At 42.4% G+C, this 12,586-nt stretch overlaps 1 protein-coding gene across 3 annotated transcripts in view; it reads left to right on the top strand.

Annotated features, from left to right (window-relative positions):
- Nucleotides 1–12,586, top strand: part of LOC137304728 (leucine-rich repeat-containing protein 49-like) — a 238,100-nt gene that overhangs the window by 143,667 nt on the left and 81,847 nt on the right. The window lies entirely within an intron of this gene.

Raw genomic sequence — 12,586 nt, 5'->3', positions numbered from 1 at the left:
TTCTCAGCAATGAGAGGCAAATCACACTGAATAAAGCTCTGTGATCCCAATATGGGTTTGGTAAAAGTACACTGAGGTTTTTAATGGTGGTGTAACTAAGCAGATTGCAGGGGTTTTGTCTTTTCTAAAGAATGCGCACCACCTGGTTTCTTCCTGAAATAGACATGACTCTGTGTGTTGCTACTGGCACTTTTCTGTTCTTAGTACACTGTTCATTCTCATTTGTCTTGAGGCACTTTGTATAATATGCATTGGAAAGTTTCAGAAGGAAAATGAATCAGTAAAATTGAGTAAAGTTCTCTAGTGGCAGCTACATTGAACTCTGCAGCAAGTCCCCAAATAACATGCAGCCAGGGACCAGTCGGGGCTTCCACCTCCATGGAAGCACATATTAAAGTTCAATGGGGGACAGATTGGAGTGCAGGTTGGACTGTGGCTTCCAGACCGTGGCCACTGCTGTGTATCAGGGCTTTCAGCTGGAAAGTGGGATTAAAATGAAGTGCGAGTCTCAGTAAGTGCAAAGCAAAAAAAAAGCTTTTCCAGAAGGGAGTATTCAATAAGCAAAGTTTGGGGACTCTTCAAAACTCTCAAACTCCTCACTTCTGCCTGGATCGGGTGTCCGCGAGCTGCTGTACCTGTTTTCCCAGGGTGTAAGTTGCCCAGAGAGCATCAGGGCGCAGAAACATGAAACTCATATCTGCAGCGCCACTGGGTGACGGGTACCACTGGCTGATGTGTGCCTGTAAGCAAATGAAGCCCACAGGGCTTGGTGGGCAGATTGAGGAAACTCTGGGGGAAGTGATTTAAAGCTGCAGAAGCAGTGGAAATTGCTTGTACCCGAGTTTCCTGGTTTGAAATCGTTCCTATTCCGTTCTAGCACCGCAAACACGTTGGTAACGGTGAGGAGAATTACCCCCATGTGTTAAATGCAGAGTAAAGTTCCCTCTAGTCAGCTTCAGTCCCAACTCTTGAGTGTTTAAAAATTTTCCACACCAGCTAGCCTATTGCTAATTTAATGCCAGTTCTTGTTGATTTGTGCACTAGTAACTGGCTTGAGTTCTTTCTTGAGAACTGTTCATATTAATTTCACAACCAGAAATAAGAGGGATTCAAAGCCAAGTTGAAGACTAGTGTGCTAATGAATGCTGTAACATAGATCTATCATCGCATTTTACAGCACAGAAGGAGGCCATTCGCCCCATCGTGTTTGTGCCGACTCTTTGAAAGAGCTATCCAATTAGCCTCAGTACCCTGCTCTTTGCCCATAGCCCTGAAATTTTTTCCCTTCAAGTATTTATCCATTTGCCTTTTGAAAGTTATTATTGAAGCTGCTTCCACCATCCTTTCAGGCAGTGCATTCCAGATCATTACAACTCTGCGTAAAAAAAAATGTTTCCCCATGTCGCCTCTGGTTCTTTTGCCAATCACCTTAAATCTGTGTCCTCTGGTTACTAAGTCTTCTACCACTGGAAACAGTTTCTCCTTATACTTACTCATTCACTATCAAATCTCCTTTTAACCTTCTGTGCTCCAAGGAGAACAGCCCCAGCTTCTCCAGTCTCACCGCACAACTGAAGTCCCTCATCCCTGGCACCATTCTAGTAAATCTCTTCTGCACCCTTTTTAAAGCCTTGACATACTTCCTAAAGTGTGGTACACAGAATTGAACACAATACTCCAGCTGATGCCTAACCAGTGCTTTATATAAAGATTTAGCATAACTTCCTTGCTTTTGTACTCTATGGGCACTACGCAGCCTCTCGAACATCCAAGATGGTGTCTTGGCTGTGCACGCACGTTTCCAGCGTGATGTGCGCCAGACGCCATCTTGGTATAGGAGTTAGTGCATGCGCAAATACCAAACGCCGGCTGCATATAAAGTTGGATACCATCTGTGCAACGCTGATTTAAAGTGATTGACACCATTTTGGCACTTAGCACTCAACTCAACGCACAGTCTTAACCCTGACCATCTGAACATGTCTTAGAGTGCCTGGTGGACCCCCACCAGTGCTATTTAAAGGGACCATACAGGATTTACAGGTTAATGGCTGGATTATTGCTTCTGGCTGCCGAGACATTTGTAACTGTTTTTGGAGCTCTCCTATACTTGAATACTAGGACGCGAGGACATAGCCTAACATTTAGAGCCAAGACGTGCAGGAGTGAATTTAGGAAACGCTTCTACATGCAAAGGGTGGAAGAAGTTTGGAACACTCTTCTGCAAACGGCAGTTGATGCTAACTCAATTATGAATTCTAAATCTGAGATTGATAGATTTCTGTGAACCAAGGGCATTAAGGGATATGGGGCTAATATGGAGTTAGGTCACAGGTCCGCCAAGATCTCATTGAATGGCGGAACAAGGACAGACTGCCACTGCCATTTGCTGCCTCCTGATATGCGCCACCTTCTCCTGCAAGAAAGCGGGATGTGTGCCTGGGTGATGTGCCTGTTATGGTTGAATAGCTGCTAGTGTGTGGACTGTGAGTTGTGGGTGGGCGGCTTGCAACTGTGGTAATGTGTGAGGGTGAGAGGAAGCATCTGATTGGAAGAGTTGAGTACTGATGGAAAGAGTTTGTTGGTGATGGGGATGTAGTGCGTGGAGCACTGGATGCGGCTAGTGGTGCAGTTTGTAGGAGACACCGCTCGACAGTTGACCTAACTCATCTTGACCACTTGTGTCAAAAGCATTGAACTTCTTCCTGCACTGCATCCATGTTCATGATGCTGTGCGCCTGGCATTGACTTCGTCTCCCACTGCCTTTTGGGCATAGAACAATACATGGTGATTACAGCTAGTCTTTGCAACTGCCCGTTGCCAAGGCAATCACAGTGTTCAGACAGAGAGGTGTTACCTACAGAGCCCCCGAATATACAGTCAACAAAACAGGTTTTTTTTTTGTTGACTGTATATTCGGGGGCTCTGTAGGTAACACCTCTCTGTCTGAACACTGATTGCCTTGGCAACGGGCAGTTGCAAAGACTATCTGTAATCACCATGTATTGTTCTGTGATTTATAAATGCGTAGGCTTCGAGGAGTTCCTGACATTTACCTGAGGAAGGAGGAAGCCTCCGAAAGCTTGTAAATTTCAAATAAAATCGTTGGACTATAACTTGGTGTTGTAAAATTGTTTATAATTGTCAACCCCAGTCCATCACCGGCATCTCCACATTTTGGGCATATGTCTGACCACTTGGCGCCCCCCACCCCGCAGATATAGGATGTCCCTCCTTCTGCCCACCTCTTGCACCAAGGCCTGTAGTGCATCAGCAGAGAACCTTGGTGCATGCACTCTCACAGGCCTGGTAAAAACTCAGATTGGCAGATTGGTGTGGTCTGGCATGCAGATTGGAGAATGTGGTGTGCAACCTTTATTCAATGTTTTATCCTAACTCATCAGTGTGTTAACATAGGGACTGGACCTGTGTTTTACGTGTGCGATGTCTGATCTCCGTTCAGACTCCGTGCAGACAGTAGATTGTTATTTTTAGCAAATAACAGGTACCAGCTACCTTTAAGAGATTTGAAGAGACAGCCTCCTTTTAAGAGATTGGAGCTTCCCCTTGCTGGTGGAAAGCGCAAATTGCATTGAATCAATGTGCAAGGCCTGGATTTCAACACTGCTTGAATGTGAGTATTGAGGCCGGATGAAGTTCTCCAATAATAGGCCCAATCGAATTTTTTTCCTCCACTGCCTCCATTAATAAAGCCCAGGATCCCATATGCTTTTATAACAGCCGTCTCAACTTGACTTCAGTTCCATTCACAACCCCTCAGATAATGAAGCAGTCCATGCCCGCATGCAGTAAGACCTGGACAACATCCAGGCTTGGCAAGTAACATTCGCACCAGACAAGTGCCAGGCAATGACCATCTCCAACAAGAAAGAGTCTAACTACCTCCCCTCGACATTCAACGGCACTACCATCGCCGAATCCCCCCAACATCCTGGGGGTCACCATTGACCAGAAACTTAACTGGAGCAGCCACGTAAATACTGTGGCTACAAGAGCAGGTCGGAGGCTGGGTATTCTGTGGCGAGTGACTCATCATTTGACTCCCCAAAGCCTTTCCACCATCTATAAGGCACAAGTCAGGAGTGTGATGGAATACTCTCCACTTGCCTGGATGAGTGCAGCTCCAACAACACTCAAGGAGCTCGACACCATCCAGGACAAAGCAGCCCGCTTGATTGGCACCCCATCCACCACCCTAAACATTCACTCCCTTCACCACCGGCGCACTGTGGCTGCAGTGTGTACCATCCACAGGATGAACTACAGCAACTCGCCAAGGCTTCTTCGACAGCACCTCCCAAACCTGCGACCTCTACCACCTAGAAGGACAAGGGCAGCAGGCACATGGGAACAACAACACCTGCACGTTCCCCTCCAAGTCACACACCATCCCGACTTGGAAATATATCGCCGTTCCTTCATCGTCGCTGGGTCAAAATCCTGGAACTCCCTTCCTAACAGCACTGTGGGAGAACCTTCACCATATGGACTGCAGCGGTTCAAGTAGGCGGCTCACCACCACCTTCTCGAGGGCAATTAGGGATGGGCAATAAATGCTGGCCTCACCAGCGACGCCCACATCCCATGAACGAATAAAAAAAAAACTTGCCACCTTCAAAGATTTGTGTACATACACCCCCAGTGTCTCTGTTTCTGTACCACCTTTAAAATTGTACCATTTAGTTTATATTGCCTATCATCATTCTTCCTACCAAAATGTATAACTTAACACTTCTGCGTTAAATTTCTTCTGCCATGTGTCTGCCCATTTCACCAGTCAGTCTATGTCCTCCTGAAGTCTGTTATTATCCTCCTCATTGCTTACTACGTTTCCGAGTTTTGTGTCATCTGCAAACTTTGAAATTATACCCTGTATACCCAAGTCCAGGTCATTAATATATATCAAAAAGAGTAGTGGTCCTAATACTGACCTCTGGGGAACACCACCGTATACTTCCCTCCAGTCTGAAAAACATCGTTCACCACTGTTTTAAATTGGTTTAGATACACCTCTTTGGTACTGTGTGCACATACAAGTCACTTCAAAAGGTTAACGATTCCTGGTCTGGTCAATCTGACATAGTAAATATCTTTTAAACAGGACATTGCAAACCCAGCAATGATGCGAGATTCCTGGCAGCCAGTGGAGGAAAGTATGTTATCTGATCTGGATGTGTGGTGTACCTTTACGGCTGGTTTAATATGATCTCATTGTGTGTGGTTGATGTGCTTTTTACATCAGTGAATGTCTAACGACCTTCAGGGGCAGCTATTGATTTATTGAATGGAACCTTCAAAGGAATCTGAACAAGATTCTCTCTAATTGTGCAGTAAACTGCTCCGTGTCCTACAGATAGCTGTGCCATATCTATGTTACCTATTTGAGGAATGATCTGCATCAAAGCATACCTAACTTTGTATAAAATGTGCTTTAATCCTAGTGGTGAATTTTAGCCTGGTTCAGTTTCTTCAAGCTGAGGTTTCCCACCATCCACTCTGCTCCTGAAGGTGTGGAGTCATGTTGAGTTACAGTTCTGAGAATGGTAGCAGCCATTCAGTACCTCACATGGGATCATTCTTCAGGTATTAGCCTGAACAATGAGTGTGGATGCATGAATTAACCATAGGGGCAATCATATCCTCTCACAGAGCCTTGTAGGTCGGTTGTGCAGAGTCCAGGTCGGTTGTACAGCGCCTTGGTCAGACTCCATCTGGAGTACTGTGTTCAGTTTTGGGCACCACAGCTCAGGAAGGATATATTGGCCTTGGAGGGGGTGCAGCGCAGATTTACCAGAATGATAGCGGGGCTTAGAGGGTTAAATTATGAGGACAGGTTGCATAAACTTGGCTTGTATTCCCATTAGTATAGAAGGTTGATGGTTGATCTTGCTTGTAACAAAAGAGAAAATGCTAGAAGCATGAAGCAGGCCAGTCAGCATCTGTGACGAGAAGAGACAAGTTAATGTTTCAGGTGTGGATCCTTCCTTGGAACCCAGCCTTGGGTAAGTTGCTGGATAATGAGTCCTGCTGAGGTAGGGTCCACACCTGTAACATTAACTTCTCTGTTCTTTCCACAGCTGCTGATTGACTTGTTTAGCATTTACAGCATTTTCAATTTTTGTTTCAGATTTCCAGCATTTGCAGTTTTGCTTCATGCATTACTTCATGCGTTATTGGGGTGCATGAGGTATCAGGGCATATGTAACTTGTGCGGTATCAGGATGTGCATTACTTGTGCATTATCAGGGCATGTGTTTCTTGTGTATTATCAGGTCAGTCCCATGCAGTATTATTGAATTATTTATCCAGAACGCAGCCATGCTGGAGAGATGGGACCAAGTGAGGGTGGACTGCCCAGGTAGATGTTGATAGATAGCTCAAAGCGCAACTTGGAGAGGCAACCCATAGTGCTCTCGTCACCCCTCTCATTTCACTTGGCTTGTTCTGTTTCTCTATTTTCCTCCTCCTTCTCTTCTGCCTGGGAAAGGCATTTCAAAATATTCCCAGTTTAATCAGTCACCTTGCGCTCACTAATTCAATATCCAGTGCCTTACCTAAAGCTGAGCGATCAATCCTGTTCGTTTCACAAGTGAAGATGTTCAACAGTGCTCATGGTTATAATTTATCTTGAGGCTAGAAATAAAATTCATAATATGTGGTTACCAGGAAGTATTTTATTTAAACAGTTATATATTTAACAGAGGGGAAAAGACCTATTTCAGACAATTGGAGGAACGTCCTTCTTTCTCCCTCTGATAGCACTGCATCTTTGTGATATAACCTGTTTAGAGAGAGAGCTTTAGTTGCTCTGGCTTGTTACATTTTTACACAAATTTTATAAAACAGTTGTCTTGGTATGACAGTACAGTTTTAGTAATTCCCCTGAAGAGCTGAGATAAATAGATTAAACAAAATGCTGTCATTCAGAATGAAGTTATCACCTCTGGCATATCATAACCTGCATAGACAGTACATACATACTCAACAGTGTGTGATTAAAGAACCTTGTTGTTTTAAAAAAAACTTCCCCTGTGTAAGAATAGGTACACTGGGTAGAATAACCAGCATCATATTAGGCTAGATTATAGTAGTAGTAAGAGTTAATGGGATTAAATCAGTCTCAGTACACAAAGGTACAGAGACCAGCGATGAGGTGTGGGACGACGCGAGAAAGGGAATTTTAATAAGTGGACTGGTGCCAGGGTCTGGTGGACTGGTGTCTGAAAAAACAGGAAGGGAGTGTAAAGGAATAATGGGTTTCTTTGTATTAAATATCTAAAAGAGATAACGATGTAAAGGCCGTTAGGAATAGATGTGATCACTCATGGATGGAGAATGTTCAGAGAACAATAAACAGATAGTATTAATAGTGCACATGGGGGGGAAAGGCGTAGTTGTGTCGGACAACGCTACAATGTATTAGCCGAACGTACTTATGCACTAACCACACGTAGTGAGAACACACTTGCATATTAACCTCACACTTAAGTGACGTAGTTAACTATATAAAGGAACTATACACCTGGGCACTTTATGAACTTTACCTAGTCTTGTATAGGGTTAGCGTGAGCAGACAAGATGACATTGCTTACTGCTCTCGATGAGTTCTTTGTCTGTGAGTATTGATTGTACTGATCTCATGAACACTGCACGCAATGGGTTGTATTAGTTTGTTCATTAATAAATACTATTAATCAGATGTCTCTTTATCTCTTGAGACAATGTGCCTATAATATAAGGGAATGATAAGGATTACCCTAAAACCCAACACCCCGTGCCTCTCCTGAATAGAACCTGTCATGAATTTGCTATGTAGAAAGTGATTCAGGATTTGAAAGATGAGATTCAGGAAAATAATTTGTTTTTACCTTTTAAGAACATGATCAGGCTTGTTATCCTCAATGTCTATCTGTTTTTCAGGGTTGTTTTTAATACCAAATTTTTATCTTGGACTATGCAGAATGGCATGTATTGCTTACAACACGTTCTGCTTTCTCCTACAACATGTATAGTACCTGCATACCTGTGTTTAGTACCTATGTAGCTGTGACTGTATTATCTACTTACTGTGTCTGTAGTATCAAAGTATCTGTGTGTAATATCTATGTACCTCTGTGTAGGACCTGCGTCCATGTGTCTGTAGCACCTGCGTAATTTTGTCTATAGCATCTGTGACTGTGGCACCTGTCACTGTAGCACCTGCGTCCATGTGTCTGTAGCACCTGCTTAACTGTGTCTGTAGCACCTGCTTAATTGTGTCTGTAGCACCTGCGTACCTGTGTCTGTAGCACCTGCGTACCTGTGTCTGTAGCACCTGCGTACCTGTCTTTAGTTCCTACATTACAAATTGATTTGATAAAAATGTAAACACAGTAAATTACTTCTGCTCAGTTAGCCTGTTGCATCTAAGGTTCTGGTCTCAAGTCACAGAATTGAACACATTCCCACTTGTGGTTCTGTTGACTAACAGTGGGTGTATGAGAGGTCAGGAATATGATGGATGGTTGCATGCACAGTCATGCTTGTTATATTACCTGCTAGAACAGAGAAATCGGTGTGAACCTCCTGCACAACTTAATTGCTGAATATATAACTGTTCCTAGCCTCTCTCAAAAAAATTCAACTGAACTAAAACACTTAAAAGTGAAGGTAAATATTATGAAAACAAATTTGAGTGATATGAAATTCTAGGATCCTCTGTGATTATGCCCATAATGTGCTCTTGATCAGAAAATATTATAACCAGCAATAGTCTGTTCCTGTGTGACGGAATGGATTAAAGGTGGCAGGATAAGGTGATAAGACTGTTTTTTAAAAAAAGCATACGGGATCCTTTTATAAATTTATCAATAGAGGCATGTAGAACAAAAGCAAGAAAGTTATGCTAAACTTTTATAAATCATTGGTTAGACTTCAGCTGGAGTAATGTGTTCAGTTCTGGGCAGCACACTTTAGGAAGGATGTCAAGGCCTTGGAGAGGGTGCAGAGGGGATTTATTAGAATGGTAGTAGGGATGAGGGACTTCATTTATGTGGAAAGAGTAGAGAAGCTGGGGTCGTTTCCTTAGAGCAGAAAAGGTTATGGGGGGATTTAATAGAGATGTTCAAAATTATGAAGGGTTTTGAAAGACCAGATAGGGAGAAGCTGTTTCCACTGGCAGGAGGGTCGATAACCAGAGGACACAGATTTAAGATAATTGGAAGAAGAACTGGAAGAAAATGAGGAGATTTGTTTTTATGGAATGCACTGCCTGAAAGGATGATGGAAGCAGATTCAATAGTAACTTTCAAATGAGAATTGGATATATACTGGAAACAGAAAAATTTGGAGGGCTATGGGGAAATTCAGGGGAGTGGTACTAATTCGATAGCTCTTTCAAAGAGCAGGCATGATGGGCCGAATGGCCTCCTTCTATGCTGTAAGATTCTATGATTCTACGAAAGTTCTGAAGCCGTTGCTCTAACTGAGCCTGTTCTCCATCAAACACTTCCAGCGCAGGTACAGCATAGATTAGATGTAGAGTAAAAGTCCTCAATACTGCCCCATTAAACACTCCTTGGACAGATACTGTATGGGTTAACAAAGCTTCCTCTACACTGTGTCAATGATCATGGGAATTGCTTTTCATATTTCCTTGGACTAAAATAAAATCCTTTTTTTCATTTTCAGATAAGAGTAACTGAGTACATTTAAAGTACATTATCAGTATAAATGCACAATGTTGATAGATATCTAGAACTTGTTACAGGAGCCAGAGACCAATAAAGTGTGATTGCATAACAAATCTGTGCAGTCTTAAAGATCAAAGCACAGCTCTGGTAATTGCAGAAAGTGACACTCCCACTTTCCTCTCCACTTGTGTATCAGTCCGATAGCATCTGGACTAAGCATCAACCCATCTCTTGGTCCACAGAAACAATCAAAGGCTTTATTTTTACCATTTTTGCCTATTTCTATGGACCCATCCTGTAAACAGTTGGTTTTGGGGTTGCACCTAGTCCAAACCCAGCTTGAAAGCTTAGGTATCTGACTAAATTCAGTGTAAACCAAATCCTGGGTAGCTCTCCCCCAACAATAATCTGGAAATGGGGAAACCTGTGAGGAAATCTTTTCTGCAAAAAAGTCGATACACGCTTATTTCTGGCATGACAACCAGCTGGAGGAGCTGTAGCCACCAACCTTCAAGCTGGAAGGAATGCATCGGGTGCGGCAGTGAAGAAGAATCCCAGAAGATTAATTTGGGGAGGGTCCAGTAGCTGTTCAATCAGCAGCCTAAGGAGAACGTGGCTTCGCTCCAGTTTAGTGTGCTTTATTTTTGCTCTCCTTTTGTATCGTAAGGACTTCAAGTGTTCCTCCACAGACCGTGTGGAATCCAATCCATCATCAATTCTACCAACCATTTCATCTGCAGAATTTTTCCTAAAACTCCCCGATTAATTATCTAACTTCACATCCTACATTATTCATCGTTGGCTGGTTGCATTCCTTGGCATGATCGTTCTGTGGTGCTAGCATCTAATCATCTCAAACCATACTTCTCATAACCCTAATTCCATTCCTAACCTGATATTTATCCAGCTTCTTTTTAAAGGGGTGAATTGGCACAGCATTAACTGCGTGACTGGCACTCTTTCACATCCATTACTCTGTGGGAGCTAAATCTTTCTAATGTCAAATCTTAACTGAGGCTAGTTAGTTTTGTGCTTAAACCCTCCAGCTCACAGGGGATTAGTTAACTTGGGCTTTGACCATTGTGACAAAAATTAAGCATTTTGATCCTAGTGTATTTTTGTTTACTGCATTTTCAGGGTTAAAATAGATTCTTTCATTAAACCAGTTTATGGATCTTAATAGACACCTCATTTATAGATTGCTGCAGTTAGACATGATGGCCTTAATATGCTAGTACTTTTTAACTACAAAGTTATTAACATTGATTCCTCACCAGAAGCATGATAACTTAGAATCATAGAAATTTATGGCAGAGAAGGAGGCCATTCGTCCCATCGTGTCCGTGCCGGCCGTAAAAGAGCTATCCAACTTGATCCCACTTTCCAGCTCTTGGTGCATAGCCTTGTAGCTTACGGCACTTCAAGTGCACATCCAAGCATTTTTCCTCAGCTCCCCTCTAATCCTTCTACCAATTACTTTAAATCTATGCCCCCTGGTTATTGACCCCCCAGCTAAGGGAAATAGGTCCTTCCTATCCACTCTATCTGGGCCCCTCATAATTTTACACACCTCAATTAAATCTCCCCTCAGCCTCCTCTGTTTCAAAGAAAACAACTGTAGCCTATCCAATCTTTCCTCATAGCTAAAATTCTCCAGTCCTGGCAACATCCTCATAAATCTCCTCTGTACCATCTCTAGTGCAATCACATCTTTCCTGTAATGTGGTGACCAGAACTGTGTGCAGTACTCTAGCTGTGGCCAAACTAATGTTTTATACAGTTCAAGCATAATCTCCCTTCTCTTATATTCTATACCTCGGCTAATAAAGGCAAGTATCCTGTATGCCTTCTTAAACACCTTATCCACTTGCCCTGCTACCTTCAGGGATCTGTGGACATGCACACTTCCTGACCGCTGTCTGCATATTTAGTCCATTGAATCTGACAGACTGTTAGCTTGTCACCTGTTCTGTAAATTAGCCTGATGTCTTTGTGCCTTTTGTGGAGTTAGTATATGTTTATGTGCTGTCTGTTCTGCAGTCTTGTTGAGGTAGAATTTCTGCCAAAAATAATCTTTCTTAACAGAAAGGAAATAAAATGCCACATATGGTTTCATATATTTTTTAAATCATGCAGCAAGATACATTCCAGTAAATGTGTTTTCAATGAAAGTCTGTTCATCTGTACCTTTTCCCGGCTTATAGAAGGGATATTTACAGCCTGGATTGGTTCCTTCCTCCCTGCTGAAGGAGGGAGCATTGTGACAGCAATAGAAGGCTAGAGAGAAAAATCTGTTGAGGAGCACATGATATATTATACAGTAACAGAACATAAATCCATCCAGATGTTAGCCACAATCAGTATCTTTAGTGAAGGAAAGTGCTTTGGTCAAACATTTTTTGTCTTTATTTTATATCAATAATGTTTAGTTGTGATCAGCTGTTTCTATAAATAGTATTTATTTTACTCGAAAGCCTTGACTGGTTTGATCAGAGGAAAATGATGAAAATGTCTAATTGCAGTCATACCTTTGAGAAATTACCAAAATTGGGGTCTTTGATGTCAGCACCAAGTGTAGTCAGGTCTGTTTGTATTACTTGCATTGAATAATTAATCACATATGAAGGGCATAATGCAATATTTGAAGAGTTTTAAACATGTTGAATAGTTTTAACAAATTCATAAATGATTCTCATTCTATTTTTCTCTCAAGGACTTTCTTATGTTTCATTTGTTTATACACAGTGGAGCTCCAGAATGGATGAAGGGAATTAGCACTTAGAGGTCTGAGGTGATGTCTAAAATTTGGAACTGTTGCATAAAAATGTCACAGTGCAGTTATGCTCACCCATGAGTAGTGTGTATAAGACACTGCAGATCAGGGTACTTGCGT

This window comes from Heptranchias perlo, chromosome 38 (assembly GCF_035084215.1).
Source record: "Heptranchias perlo isolate sHepPer1 chromosome 38, sHepPer1.hap1, whole genome shotgun sequence".
Classification (NCBI taxonomy): domain Eukaryota; kingdom Metazoa; phylum Chordata; class Chondrichthyes; order Hexanchiformes; family Hexanchidae; genus Heptranchias; species Heptranchias perlo.
The sequence above is the reverse complement of the archived record's forward strand: the minus strand, read 5'-3'. Positions and strand labels throughout refer to the sequence as shown.